This window comes from Mytilus californianus, unplaced genomic scaffold (genome assembly GCF_021869535.1).
Source record: "Mytilus californianus isolate M0D057914Y unplaced genomic scaffold, xbMytCali1.0.p SCAF_1, whole genome shotgun sequence".
Taxonomy (NCBI): domain Eukaryota; kingdom Metazoa; phylum Mollusca; class Bivalvia; order Mytilida; family Mytilidae; genus Mytilus; species Mytilus californianus.
Genome location: NW_026262581.1, coordinates 11,008,687 through 11,022,211, shown reverse-complemented (window position 1 = coordinate 11,022,211; position 13,525 = coordinate 11,008,687).

Genomic DNA, 13,525 nt, shown 5'->3' with positions numbered 1-13,525 from the left:
AGTATATAAAGTATGTTTATAAAAAATGTAGATCAAATATGACCATGCCAGCTCAAGTGACTGCTTTAAAGAATTTGAAATATCCCCTATTTTTTGTATCATTTCAGTTTTGTGGACTAAGTCTCATTCCTTTTACTATTCCTGGCTGCCGAATTCTGAAAGGAAGAGCATTTTGAATTTATCAAAGAAATACCCCCCCCCCCCCCCAAATAAAACCAAAAAAAAAACAACTGGAATTTCATCAAATATTTTAATTCCTGATAATAATTTCGTAAATTCTTATTTCTAGATAAACAGAAAACAGATTGAAATGAGATTGGCAATACATTTTAAGTGAGACTTATATAGATATATTTCATTTTAAATAAAATATCTTTTACAGTAATTAAGATATCTTATATATTAAATAAGATATCTCATTCATTAAATAAGATATCTTAATTATTAAATAAGATATCTCTCTTATTAAATAAGATATCTTAATTATTAAATAAGATATCTTAATTATTAAATAAGATATCTTAATTTTTAGATAAGATATCTTATATATCAAATAAGATATCTTATATATTAAATAAGATATCTTATATATTAAATAAGATATCTTATATATTAAATAAGATATCTCATTTATTAAATAAGATATCTTAATTATTAAATAAGATATCTTAATTATTAAATAAGATATCTTATATATTAAATAAGATATCTTATTTAACAAATAAGATATCTAATATATCAAATAAGATATCGTATATATTAAATAAGATATCTGATAAACTAAACAAGATATCTTATATATATTTCATATATTAAATAAGAATCTACAAAACAATAAACAATTATAATTCACTCTTTATGATATTAAAAGCAGGATTACCTAGAAAAAAATCCCTGTTTTCCTATTGGGATTTTCTTTGCTGGTAGTAAACTGTTATTTTCATATCATTGCAATTTTTCCTGCTTGAAGCACATTAAACAAATTTCATTCATATTGATAGGGAGCAATGAATTGTATGTCAACAACAAGCACTTCCATTTCATACAGCCGTGAATAAATGTTTGCCAATAAAATTTAAGGCTAAATTGATAACAAAAATGGAGAAAACAAGTATTGAAATAAAGCTTAAGTGCACAGTAATTATAAACATAATGCAGATGATCAGGGTTGGAATATCCACAGGTATCATCAGTTGTAATCAAATCAAATAGACCGTTGTTAACCAATAAGAAATTTTGGTTATTATATGGGTGCATGCGAATTAAAATGAAAGATAATTTTCTCTTTTTATTGTGAAATTAAATATTAGTTTTACATAACGGTGGCGAAACAGAAGTCATTTTTATTGATATATTATTGTCTAGTGAGCGGTGAAGGACACTTAATTTTTTAGTCTACTCCATTGGAGGTGTGCCTACACTGGCAGAATCTATAATACAGATACAGATACAAATTAGCAATCTCGATCTGAATTGCTATTGATTTTATGATTGGTCAATCATTTTTCCAACATAAAGGGATACTTTATTTCAATCTTAAAAAGAAAGGAAGATATCTTATTTAGTTTAAAAGATATCTTATTAAGTTTATAAGATATCTTTATAAGAAACTATATAAAAGATATTTTATATAGTTTATAAGATATCTTATAAACTTAATAAGATATCTTTTAAACTAAATAAGATATCTTATTAACTAAATAAGATATCTTATATGTTAAATAAGATATCTTTATAACCAGTTTAATAAGATATCTTTTTTAATTATCAAGATATCTCAATTCATTTATAAGATATCTTATCTAATTATAAAGATATCTGATTTAACTTAATAAGATATCTTGAAAGTGAATAAATATAAAAACGGCTTGCCATAGGAATAGACTTTGGAATGCATGTAAACAAATATAAACAAGAACAGGTCGGTAGGAAAATGTGGAAACTCAGTTTCGTAAGGAATTACAATTCTTTAAGGCCACAAGAAGCTTAAAACATATCGATTGCCCCGTGGAAGCGGACTGGTCTCGAGTAAAGGGGGTCGTGAGCTCGATCCCTGGCCTGGTCTTTACAACTAGTATTTTTTTATAGGCCATGGAGCTCGTGGAATTAATTGTAAGAGCAACTACTTTTGAAGTAATGTTTCAGTAGAGTGTCACGTTTCTCTGTGGACTGTTAACTTGTAAGTTACCATGTTTAAAAGTCTGGCTAATCATACCCTTCAATCCAAAGCAGGTTGTAGTCATATGTTAATATGTTATTGTGTTTCGGGTAATGAATACGATGTAATATTGGCCGATGGACGTTGAGCATTCGTTAATCAGTCTATTGCAGGAGTTTTTATTGCTCATCTGACTTCTGTACAACTGTATTGACATCCTATAAGTTCATCTAAAAAGGAAATGTCCAAAATACCATTATTCATATTCTTGTTAATTTATATTTGCAATACAGGTTGTAAGAAAAAATGTAAATATATCCATAGGCTTGCTGTCCAAATTTGACTGTGACATCATAAAAATTGGTGATATGAGAAAATATACTAAACTTTTGAAAACCACGGGTTTATCTAGAGACATTTTACAATAAAAAATTAACAATGAACGCAAGCATCACCCAATAATATATTTTAAGCAGCGAGGAGATCCATAAAAAAGTGTAATAAGATCCAGAAGTTTCACATGCTATGGTAATTTCTTTTTAAGGTTTGCGATCTAAATGTTTTTATATTGAGATTTGGTGTAATTTCGCCATTTTTACTGTAATTTTATGGTTCTATAACAGACAAAATGGAACTATTTTAACAAAGCAGTATTGTTTTATTGAACGATAGTATGGAACTACTTTAATCTAAAATGGGAATGATATTGATGTATAAATTTGATGGAATTCTATATAAAACATAGTATATCTTTCCGATTATATTTACCGATAAAAATAGCAGTTTGATAATACCAACTTCTTTTTAAAACGCAGACAAATAAAAAAAAGAACTATTTTCCTAGTTGATATACCATAAATTCTCGTTATATGTACCAGCTACACTTTAAATGAAATGAATTTTAGAAAGTTTGCATTTGCGTAAATAGAAAATGGAAACTATCATGACGTTACAAGGTCACTAGATATTAATCGAACCTGTCGGATGCAGTTTGCTAATTCTAACAATATCATCTTTTAATACAACCATGATATCGTTCGATATGCCTATATGCTGTAAAAAATGGAATACAGTCATTAATTTACCTTTTCAAGATTCTACTATATCAGTTTCACATTGAAAACTCTATACAAAAATAAACGAAAAAAGAAAAATTTGTCGTTCCCCATTGATTAAGTTTTATTTTTTGACGGCAATATTCCTTTGGTGCCTTCTTACGATGTGTATTCTAGTATTTTATATCAATCGCTATGACTTTTTAGATTGCAATGAATGTAATAATTATAATCTATGTTTAACTGATAATTTATTAGGCTGGGGATTTAGTTATCACAGATGACAAAAAACATTTACTAAATATTTTCATAGAAAGAAAGAATTGGTTTGAAAGTGAGGTTGTAGGAACCATATCACAAACGGGAAATGACATCATTTTTTTACGGGGATGTTGTTTATAGAGCCCGTAAATTAAGAGACGATCCAAGTAAACGTATTTTCCTTCGAATAAGATTTTTTCTAAACGTTATCAATTTAACTCTTTAGTAAGAGTTTTGAAAATTGTCTTTTATCAGTACTAATATTGATTTTGTTTTTAATGAATTAAAATAAAACGAAATATGTTTTGTGGTATACAGATAAGGACATGTATGGCCGCACATCCTGTCGATTCTTATATTTTGGCATTGCACAAAGTCATGCTTTTCTCAGACTGCTTATTCCTACCGAAGGTCGGTGGTTCTCTCCGGGCACTCCGGCTTCCTCCACCAATAAAAAACTGACCGCCACGAAATAGCACAAGTGTTGAAAGTGGCGTTAAACACCAATCAATCAATCAGACTGTTTATGACGTCTTTACACTAAATCCGTTCGATGTGTAATATGATTAATATTGTAGTCTGTGGAACATGATATTTTAATTGGTTGTAATTTGTTTTGAACTTTCTTTCAGTAACTGCGAGTACTCTCAGTTCGGTACTTTGTGTCTTTTGTCTTTTTGTTAGTTGTTTTGTGCTTCGTGTCGATCTGATGAGTCAAGCTCTTTTAAAGTTAATTTTACAGTTTGTTTTGTTGTTTTGTAACATCACTATCCCAGGTTAGGGATTGTTTGAGTGCTCACATATATGCGATATTGTTGGATTGAACACGTTCTCGTCTAAATTTCATGCTTCAAGTTTCAAGTTTTTAATTTCTCAAGACCCTTAACCAGGGTATGTGAATACAATTGAACATAAATTAACACAATTTAACAAAATAGGTTGATTCAATGATAATATACATGATAGGCATTTCCAAACATATGGAAGACGGACATATAATATAAACATAAACATCATATTTGAATAAATGTATGAATATACAAACTTCAATCATTTTACTAAAGAATGTATGATTTTACAAAATTTTGCAGCTTTGAAAATAACATTATAATTGTCTGAGTTGAATAAAGCATGAAATTTATCAACATTTTGATTTGAAGTGAATTCTTTTGGCAATAACATTTTCCTCTCGTTTTTTAAATAAGAACATTGGAATAAATAATGAGCTACAGTCACAAATATCACAAATTCTATCATCTCTTGCTATTGCCCAAAACCTGCCCTTTTCAACTGGCAGTTTATTATCAACACATTTAAAATTACATAAAGATTTCCTAAAATCTGTAGGAAGTTCTATTTAATATTTTTCAAAACAATGGTTTCTTTTAAAAATTCTATAATTGAGACAGTGGTCACATAACCTTTGCTATAGAATCTTAGCTAGGTTGACAGATTTAGACACATTTTGAGTTAACCAATAATCAGAACAACCACATTCATTTAGAGTATTTTCAACACAACTTATCCATTCTGAATGGTTCATATTTCTGTTATGCATGGTGTATAACAATTTATACAAAATAGATGAAATCGTATCTTGCTTACTGCACATGAATCTTTTCCATAGACCAATCATCTTACTTTTAATAAATACATCAATAGGATATCTACCTAGTTCTCCATATATAATACAATTTGGAGTTGACTTCTTAACATATAAAATAATCTAATAAAACTGCAAGAATAAAGATTCAACAGTATTATTGTTACTATAACCCCACACTTCATACCCATATAACAATATAGGTGCTACCATTGTGTCAGACATTTGTAATTGCAAATCAGTAGGTAAATCCTAGACTTCTACATTTTCGTAACATACCATACATGGCTTTTCTGCCTTGTTCTAACAGTTTATTCTGATTATTTTGAAAGGAACCGTTATACATAGATATAATACCCAAATAAGCAAATTCATCAACAATATTCGAAACCTTCCCATTCAGTGTAAATAAAGGTTTATCAGGGGATTTACGTTTACTAAATACAACAACTTTTGTTTTTGTATCATTAATTTCAAGTTTCTATGTCTTACGATATAAATACATGGAATTAAGTGCAGCTTGTAACTCAGCCTAAGATTCAGCAAGTATAACAGTGTCATCAGCATATAATAATAGAAACAATCTCAAATAAACAGAAATTTCATTAGTATCAAGAGCAGTATGAACAGCATTACAAACATCTGACATTAATCCATCATATGCATTAGATACAAACTGGTCTAAATCATTAAGAAACAGTGAAAAAGCATAGGAGACAAGGTTTTCTCACTATCTATCAGCATCATTACTTTGAAAATAATCTGACATTTGACTACCCTTTAGTACACAAGATTTAGCATTTTCATACATAGCATGTACAATATTAAACATTTACCATCAATACAGTTTTGCAGTCACTTATTCCATAAAGCTGTTCTATTAATGGAATCAAAAAGCCTTGCGATAATCAATAAAGACACAATATAATGGTTTATTCTTGTGTAAGTACAAATCTATTAAACATTTAAAATTGAATATATGATCATAAGTTCCATAATTCTTTCTAAAACCTGCCTGTTCTTCACAGAGAACATTCATATTTTCAAGATAAAAATTAAGTCTGTTATTTTGTACAGCAGTAAAAAGTTTACCATAACAACTAAGTATTGCAATCCCCTAGTAATTAGCAGGGTTAGTGACATCACCTTTGTTTTTATAAATAGGACATTTAACACCGACCATAAGTCTGGTATAATACCAGCTTCAAAACTTATATTAAACAGCTTTACAAATATAGGAATCATTTTATGACTTGAATGCTTTAAAAACTCATTCAAAGTTAAATCTGTACCACGTGATTTGTTATTTTTCAGACTCTTAAATGCATTTACAACCTCTTGTTCAGTGATAACAGCATTTACATTATTATTCAGATTAGTAACAGTATTTCTATCTACCTCTACAAAATCACAATCACGATCCTCTTGTGCATTGCTTAACATCTTAAAATGCTCAAAAAACATTCATTCAACACTTTTTCAAGTACCTTATTTTAATCATTACAATTTCCTGACCTATTTATCAATGTCCGGTAAGACTTTGGATCATTCCGACTAAGATTTCGGAGTTTCTTGACAAAGTTTTGTCTTTACTCATTATATTGACAATTCAATACCTTTTTACAATAACTACATCTGACTAAGTTATTCATACAATCAGCAGTTTTGAAACGCCAATTATAACATTTGGCTTTGTGATAACCACCCCTATTTCTTTTACAATCTCCCTTAAACCATGGTTTATTAACCTTACACTTTTAGGTTTTTTTCTACATTTTTTCTCAGAAACATTTATTTCTTTTAACATATTACTATCAGTAGCAGCAGGAATAATAATATCATTACATTCAACAACAAGATCATTAATCATATCTTTGGTAACAGATGTAACATCAAGTGAATCAAGTCGCTCATACAAGTCATTGATACTATCAGCATTTAAAGCATCATTAAACCGTTGATAGTTATTATTATCCCATTTAGGTTTAACAATATTGTTTTCATCAATATTTTCAATGTCACATGTAACAATTGGATTACATAACAATTCAATATGTAAAGCATTATGCACATCACTGATCATATGATCAAAAGGTAAAATATGAAAGTCAGAAACAAAAGAAAACAAATTAGGTGATAAAACACAATAATCACAGTAGAACATTTTTTTCCTCACAAATACAATAGTCCCCCCAGATTTACATTTTGCATTTGACGATTCAAAGGAGGCAATGTCTTAAAATTTTCAATTTCAATGACAGCATACTGATCCAATTTTGATTCACAAACGCACAATACATCATAATTTGCACACAATTCCTCTAGATCTGGTGCTTTTAATCTGGATTTGATATGATACCGCACACATTCAAAGACCAGATTTTTATAACACTTTGGGAATTTACATTATCAGAGAATGACCCACTTGCATTTTCCACACTATTTCCATCAAGAATACTAGGAATTACAAGCACATAATTTTCCTCTGAAATTTGACAGGAATGCTTTGACACAGAATTTATAATATCGATATTTTCATTACTAAATTATAAAGACACACTTGCACTTCCTTCATCTCAAAAACTAGAATTGACTGATATTTCACTATATTTCCGGGCTTTCGAGCCCAGCGCTACTTAAAGCCTTCCATGCCTGTACTAATCGTTAAGATCTCCCATTCCAACAATACTTTAATCCACGTTGTCCACGCCGATCTCGAAAAGATCGTCAGGTGATTCGATAAGAAACTTAGAGTTGTTTTTCATCAAGCAATGCATTTTTCCGTCGCGCGAAAATACGGATTTCACTGTTTTCATCATCTTAACAAACTGGAACAACTTGAATCGCATTGTAGTTAGATCTTCATTTATTGATATCGACTTATAAACAGGGTTATCCTTCAAAAGTTTTTTGTTAGTGAACATGTTAACTTTAAAGTCACGCCTTGACCGTAACATAATTATACGTTGTTTACTGCTGGGCCCTTGCCCTTTAGAGCCTACGCAGTGACAAATTACAATTTCTGAGTCTTTTAAAGTTACTTTCATGGCTTTACATAAGTCTTTGATAATGTCAATTAAATTCTCACCTTCATTTAAAGGTATGCCGAAAATTCTGATATTCTCTCGTCGACTGTACTGATTTTGATCATTAATCGCATAACGATTAAGTCGCACAGATGCTGATACTTTATCACTTTTCACATTTTGCGCTTCAGAGGTCTTGTTGACCATCCTCGAAGATAAAACACTTAAGGCCGGTAAAAGAACTTTGATAACTTTAACTGCAGTAATGTCCGACTCGTTTAAACCCTGGTTACCTTCGATGGTTGCGCGGAGCAAATTTAGCAAGTCCGTTGTAGGGTCACTAGCTTTCATTTTATCTCTAAGGCCAGAGCAGGCCTCTGTAAAATTGTTACAAACTTCGTTGAACGATTTATTCTTGGGCGGCATTATTTGATTTTCGTTTCAAAAGCTTTACGATAATAATCCTGAATTAAAGTCATTTTCCAACTGACAAGTATTGTCCTAGAAGTTCATTAATTATGTTTTCAATGTTTTATTTCAACATATGATGGCGATGATACTCGATTTAAAACCCATGTCCAATATTTTCGTCTGCCATTGCCTTTCATCAACCGGATTTATAAATTCTCATATGCCACATGTCTCATTTTTTTGGTGAAAAAGCTACAAATTTTGGCCTGACTGTCATATTTCGCTTTAAGAAAGTCTCTGTATAGCATTATTTATTTTTGCTTGTCATTTTCTTGCAAGCGTTTGGGTCTTTTTTGTTAATGCAAATTCCAAACAACATTATTTTAGCGAATATAATTTTTCCTAGGATGCTAGAATGAATTTTTTTCACCACTCAGGAAAAAATTGAAGAGATAAAACCTTCAATATACAAGATTCACGATATTCAACTGTTTGATAAAAAATGAAAACATATTTTCCTTTGTTTTTCTCGTACATGTATTTGCATACGTTTGTCTTATTGACAATAAATCGGCCTATTTGAGTATGAATTATGACAAATGACCGTTAATGAGAATTTCTAATTTTAGATAAGAACGTATGATTGAAATTATAACTGCTACAAAATTTAGAAAATCATTTGATAAAAAAGAATAAATCTACCTCATGAAAAGTTCAGATTCTTTGTCCAGATTTGGCTATACTTTAAATCCTTTTTTGTTTGATCAGCTCTTCAACAACTGCATCAGTTTTATTTTTCTTTTTTTTTCTTTTTTAATTTTTTGCCTCGAGCATCACTGAAGATACATTTATTATCGACATGCGCAATAAGTTAAATCGGTACCGGTAGTGTTATTACACATGGAACCCTATTAAATTTGTTCATGTGTCTTTCCCCAAGTCAAAAGCCTGTAATTCAGTGATTGTCGTTGGTTGCTGTCTGCCATATTTGTTTTCCGTTTATTGTGTTAGCGTTTATTAGGCTGTTGAATTTCTCGTTTTAATTTGTGTGCACATTTTGTCATGTCGAGGCCTATTGTGGCTTACTATACAGTCGTGCTTTTGCTAAGTTTTGATGGCCGATAGGTACCATAACACTCTTAAATCCACGTCATGTGGTCTCTGGTGAATAGTTGTCTCATCGGCAATCATACCACATCTTTTTTTATTTTTATATCAATTGATTGTCTGGCATTCCCTACATTCTGTTTATTGATGCAATGATTTATATCACAAAAGAAATGGATAATGACTAACATTGCATTTATATTGCATCTCTTTTAAAATAAAAGCTATCTTTCTGCATACAAAATTATTTTGATATCATCAAGACAGAATTGTTTATTTACTAATAGCATGCACACTGAAATATATCTGCAACTCTCAAAATATAACGAATGGTCAAATATTTTGAATTTATCAATAAAATCTAATTAAATCCTACGTGATGTAAATACATCACAGGAAAAATTGCATCATTTTGATAAATAATTAATGACAACAAACTTTCAAATCTTCGATCATTTGTTAATACACATTGTCACGCAAAACTCTGAACATAATGATGCACTTGAGGAATGAATGACTTTCATTGCAATTAATTTATATTGCAGGAAAATAGAAATAAAAGCGGCGTTTATTACCTGTATAAATTTAAATCAAGTGCGTATAAAATTTTACTGTTACTTTTAACAAGCAATGATTTTATTTTCACAAATAAAGAACTAAGTTTTTTTCATTTATATTTTATACATATAAGGGAAGGGGAAATATGATGATAGGAAGTTTCAGGAGTCAATTCGAAAGTCAGACGACAAAGAAGACAAGACAACACCATATCAACAAGAGGGGAAAAAATACACAAACAGATAGACAAGACCACAAAACAGTACATAGAAAACTAAAGATCGAGCAAAGATCTGTGGTTGAACTCATGTGCTTTAGAAAGATAAAGATTTCCTGCTCCTTAGTAATGGTAGGAAATTTTCCCTAATTGTAATAAACGAAGAAAAGAGGACTGAATCGCAGTTAAAACAATATCATTGGTCATATGTGAAAAAGATATTAATCCAGTTCTTTTGTGTCAAAGTAATAATTTCACCTTTACCATGTAAAAAACCGTGATTCAGTTGGTTCCTTGTAAGCAGGATCCCATTTAAAAAGATAGATGATAGAAACCACAAGTTCTTAAATACTGTATCAACTGGAAGATATGTTGAAGAATCAAATATATGTCCAGCCTCATATATGTAATAAAAATATGTGGTCCCTTTTATATTGAATTTACATCTGTGACTTTAGGTTTCACCTCAAATCTATCTGAGCATTTAGCCATCAATGCTGCATTTCTTATTCAACCATCATACAAAATGTGTAGGAATAGTGCTGAAATCTCATACTCTAGTGTACTGCCATTGTTCAATTCTGTCCTCTTTCCCTGGTGCCATTTAGATCTTACTTGATGGTTTCAGTAGCTGTATTAATCAGTTTAGGCCATTCAAATTACGATATATAGAATGACTTGGTTTTACACGTCTTCTACCCTGTGAAAGTTACCAGACATAAACATATTCTTATAACGAGGCAAAACTTTAAGAGGCGAAAGATACGAAAGAGACATTCAAACACAAGAGTTGAAATAAACTGACAACGCCATGGCTAAAAAAGAAAAAGACCAACAGACAAACAACAGTTCACAAAACACAACATAGAAAAACCAAAGACTAAGCAACACGAACACTACCAAAAACTGGGGGTGATTTCAGGTGCTCCGAAGGGTAAGCAGATCCTGATCCAGATGTGGCACCCGTCGTGTAGCTCCTGTAAGAACAAGCGCGGTGATAAGTCTAATTCGGTAAGTCACATTCGGGTAAAAGAGGATGGGATTGTAGATACGACAGTTGGAACTTATTAATTTACGAAGGGATGGTTTCAACTTCACCACTTGGAACTCTTGGTTTAGTAGCTTCCTTGTGAGCTGCATTCCTCTATCAAGATATCATGATGAGAAATACAAGCCCTGGAATATCGTTTCAACTGGGAGAAATATACTCCGTATCCAGTCGCTGCTGGAATGTTGCTACATAGAAATGAAAAGTTCACAATTGGGAAGATAAAATCATCTCTTTTGTCGTTAAGTTTTGTTTTCAACCGACCCTCATTGTCAATTTCTAGATGTAAGTCAAGATATGACGCAGACTTAATTGTAGCTGTTGTATCCTTTATCTCAAGTTCGATAGGGAAGATGCGTTCAAATTTCGAATTATTTATTGAGAGAACATCATCTATATAACAGAAAGTAAAGTTAAATGATACTGATAACTTCTTTTCTTTCTTCCTAAGAAGTTCATGTATGAAGTCAGCCTCAAATGAGTAAAGGAACAAGTCGGCAAGAAGATGAGCACAGTAGGTTCCCATGAGAATGCCGTTTGTTTGTTGAAAAACACGTCCTCCAAACGTAACAAATATGTTGTCAACCAAGAAATCAAGCATCTTGATTGTGTCAGTTTCATAGAATTTTTGTTTGAATCAGTACGATTTATTCCTCCCTAAGACAAAATACTTGTATCTATGTTGGCCATTCTTTTTTAAGGAAACAAAGCAGGACCAACTCTTTCAATTTGTCTTTTAGTTTGGAATGAGAAATACTTGTGTGAGGTGTAGATAAGTCAAATGTTTTAATACTATTGCAAGATGAAAGAGCCTTAGATTGTATGTACACTAAAAGATCTTTGGAATTTTTTAGTATCCACATCTGATTCACGCACTCTAGAATAGGTAGTTTAACCATTACCTGATTGAAAAAATGCTATACTCTTTAAGAAAAAAAAATATAACCTTGAGTTGAGCAAATATACAAATGCATGGCAACAAAGGGTACAAACAAATGTGTATTTCCGATATTTGTGACACAATACACGACAGTGTATGACCTGGCGAAAAGGACACAGATTTGAGAAGAAAAAGGACGAAGAATCGTGAGGTCTATGACGCAATATCGGAAAGGACATAGATTTGATAAAAGCACACGAATTTGAGGCTAGACATAGAAGTGACTCTTACATAATATTCCATGTTCATGTGCTGCCTGAATGTTGCTACACAGAAATGAAAAGTTCAATATCAGATAATTGAAATTCAATCCTTTGTCGTAAAAGTAAGTTTTTAACTGATCCTCAATGTCGATTAATAGGTGCAAGTCATAGTATCATAGCTAGTTCTATCTGTGTTATTCGTTATTTCAAATATAACGGGATGGATGAGATCAACATAGGTCAGACTTTGATTTTTTCTGTGAACAGACAGCATCTGCCCAGCGAAACTTGAAATTGACAGATAATGCTACAGTAGCTTCTTTTTATTCTTTTTTTTTTGCCACACAGGACGAAGGGAACAAACTTACATATTATCTGTAAATAATCCATACTTTTCGAAATAAACCAATGACATTTATCCACATTCAGTCCGCTAACCAAAATCTAAAGTAAGATGTGATCGTCATCTTATTTTCTATTCTCAGTATTGATTTAATTGATTGTTGTTTGCTCATCAGTGGCAAATATTTTATGCATGTTCAGAATGAGAACCAATTGTTGGTAAAGATCGCTGCTTCGAATGCATACATTCTGCACAGCCAAACTGACGCCCCGATTTGGCAAGGGTTTTACTGCTGGTAGGAAGAAGACCAAGGGAAGACCATACTTCTTTACCCCAGTCATCCTTGTCTAGTCTCAATATCATATTTTCCCGTAATCTGTTTACCAAAAATCTAAGCGCTTTCCTTTCCAGTTGTTTGTTTTTTACAGCATTGAATCGTATACTCCATTGGCTTCTTCATATGTAATTTATTATTTATGTTGTTTCGATAAGAATGTTTACAGATGTCATTGAATGTACTTTTTATATCACTAAATTAAGTAAAGTTTACAACAGTGACTTGTTTAAATCTTTACTGAATATTATCACCAATATA